Source organism: Vigna umbellata, chromosome 4 (genome assembly GCF_029865625.1).
Source record: "Vigna umbellata cultivar VRB3 chromosome 4, Vumbellata_1.0, whole genome shotgun sequence".
In the NCBI taxonomy this organism is placed as follows: Eukaryota; Viridiplantae; Streptophyta; class Magnoliopsida; order Fabales; family Fabaceae; genus Vigna; species Vigna umbellata.
In genome coordinates, this window is record NC_142168.1 from 22,272,976 (window position 1) to 22,276,187 (window position 3,212).

General features: G+C 33.3%; 1 pseudogene; it reads left to right on the plus strand.

Moving 5' to 3' along the window:
* The first annotated feature begins 654 nt into the window (after positions 1–654).
* LOC148199580 (receptor-like protein EIX1) lies at positions 655–2,744 on the plus strand (annotated as a pseudogene).
* Positions 2,745–3,212: the final 468 nt, after the last annotated feature.

A 3,212-nucleotide genomic window follows, 5' to 3' on the forward strand; every position in this document is an offset into this window, starting at 1 on the left:
CACCTATAAATTTATATTGAAGAGTGACCTGAAAATGAATCCTTTTAACTAGCATAATATACGATGCTTAAAGTGATAGAAAGGGCAGATTAAGTAGATGATAGATAAACAAACAAAAGAATTAAAAGTTTCAAAATGGTGAGATAAATCTTGTCATATTAGCGTTATTGCGAATCATGAATGCTTCTCCGATTGAATTTCCAAAATATTAAAGAGGAATTCCCTATAACTTACACAACCAATAATAATGAATTACTGTGGAAATTGTTAGTAACGAATGCTTATTTGCAAATGTTTTAATAGACAAATTAACATGAACTACGATTAAGGGAAGGGTCACCGAGGGAGGAACTAGTGACAGTGCCAAACAATAAGGTATTGGAAAAGATAAATATTACATTTGTTCTTTGCGTAACGGATGTAATATATTCTTTTATATTAATGAAAATACCATCGATCGTGTCGTATTTGACATCAGTTTTAAAAATTCTCCAATATAAAAAAAAGCCCCAATTAAACCCTAAAACTTATTTTATAGTTTTTTCATTTAAAAGTAACAAATGAAATAAAACACTTAATTAAAACGGGCCATGTAAAATCAAATTATGGAAACAATACGACTGAAGACCTTTCATCAATCGTTAATAACTTATCTGTGGTGGCTGTGTGAGGAACTCATTACGAGAGTTTTATCTAAGTTACAATCAAATGACTCGCTCCTTACCTGACTTTTCAATGTTCTCCAATTTGAAAATATTGGATCTTTCTGTGAACCGGTTGAGTGGAAAGATACCTGATAGTAGCAAATTTCCACCTCAGTTGGAGTCTCTATCACTTGAATCAAACTCATTGGAAGGTGGAGTTCCAAAATCATTGGGGAGCACATGTACTTTACGTTCGTTGCACCTTTCAAATAACAGTTTCAATGAAGAACTTCCACTGATAATGCAAAACTTGTCAGGATGTGCTAGATCCTCACTGCAAGAGTTAGAACTGAGAATGAATAAAATCAAGGGTACACTTTCTGATTTCTCAGTATTATCATCTTTAAAAACTTTATCTCTCGATGAAAACAGGCTAAATGGTAAGATTCCTAAATATATTCGATTTCCTACTCAGCTGGAGACTCTCAAAATGAATTTGAACTCTTTGGGAGGTGTGATCAGTGACTTTCATTTTGTTAATATGTCAAAGTTGCAGTTGTTAGATCTATCAGACAACTCATTGGCTTTAGAATTTAGCCAAAACTGGACCCGTCCTTTCAATTGGGTTATATACGGTTGAGATCTTGCAAGTTAGGTCCAACTTTTCCTAAATGTTTCCATACACAAAAGGACATTGAAATTCTTTGACATTTCTAACTGTGGAATATCAGATTCTGTTCCAGAATGTTTTGGAGTAAAGTTGCAATACAAGGAATGACAAAAATGAATATTTCATTGAATAACCTCAAAGGTACAATTCCAAATTTTCCCTTGGAGGTTACTCCTCATTTTGTAGTCCTTGCATCCAATCAGTTTGAAGGCCCTGTTCCACCATTTCTTAGGGGATCAGCATTTCTTGATCTATCTCAAAATAAATTTTCTGACTTTTCTTCTTTTCTTTGTGCAAATGGGACAGTTGAAGCTTTAGGCCAGCTTGACCTTTCAAACAACCAATCTATCTCAAATCATTGGCGTATTTAGATTTGAGTCACAACAATTTTTCAGGAACGCTTCCTACTTCAATGGGATCACTTGTTGAACTTCAAGCATTACTACTAAGAAACAATAGCTTAACCAAGGAGATCCCTTTCTCCCTAAGGAATTGCATAAAGTTAGTAATGTTTGACTTGAGAAAATAGATTATCAGGAAGTATCCCTTCTTGGATTGGGGAAATATATCAAGATTTGCAAATATTAAGCTTCAGAAAGAATAACCTCTCTGGAAGTTTACCAGTTCAACTCTGTTACCTTCAAGGCATTCAGCTCTTGGATCTCTCACTCAACAGTCTATCAGGAAGAACTCCCAAATGCTTAAAAAATTTTACTTCAATGACTCAAAAAACTTCATTAACAGATTATACACACCAGGGGTATTCTGTCAGCATTAGATCGATTGGAAAGTACATGAACTACTATGATTTGTATTCATTGTTGACATGGAAAGGTGCAGGTCATATATTCTTAACCAATGAGCTATTGCTGTTGAAAAGCATTGATCTTTCAAGCAACCAATTATCAGAAGAAATTCCAATTGAGATAGAGGATTTGTTTGAGCTCATATCATTAAATTTATCAAGAAACAATTTGACAGGAGAAATTCCCTCTAACCTCACTTGAATTTCTTGATTTGTCAAGAAACCAGATATTCGGTTCAATTCCTACTAGTCTTACCCAAATTGATCGCCTTACCATGTTGGATTTATTTCATAATAATTTATCAGGGCAAATTCCAATTGGCACTCAACTACAAAGTTTTGAGGCTTCAAGTTATGAATACAATTCCAATCTTTGTGGGAAGCCACTTGACAAATTGTGTGGCGCAGAGGAACCACCACATGAAGCAAATGTTGATGAATCAAACGAAGATGAAAATTTTGTTGTTAATCGTGCATTTTATGTGAGTATGATACTTGGATTCATTACAGGCTTATGTGTAACTTTTGGCTTCATTTTGGTCAATATAGTCCATGGCGACAACTATATTTTAGGTTCTTGAACAACTTAACCGACAATATCTATCGCATGATCACAGTAAAAGTTCCCAGTTACAAGAGGTAGCATAAAGGCTTGATGTTATATATTATCTTAGTCATTCCATATTTACGTTTTTTCCTTTCAATAGCAGTTATAATATATAGATTTTATAAATAATGTATAGTTCCTCTATATATTTTGTATGATTTGTCCTTTTTCTTAATCTTGAGTTTAGAGTTGTCAAAAGTAGATAAGAGTTTGACCAAATCTAATTTACCAAATTTAAATAAAAACACATGTCCTTTTTAGATTTCATTCTCACACCATGATGTTTTTTCTCTATGCAATTAATGTGAACCTAATGTTGGCTTAATGACAAATGGTGATTCAACTGCTGGATCATTGGTAAACAGTCATATATGCACATAGTTGGATCGATGTATGTAATTATTATTTTATAAAGTTAAGTATGTGATTTAATCTCAGCAGCAATTGGAACTTGATTCACAGAAGTATAATTTATTTTAAAGAACC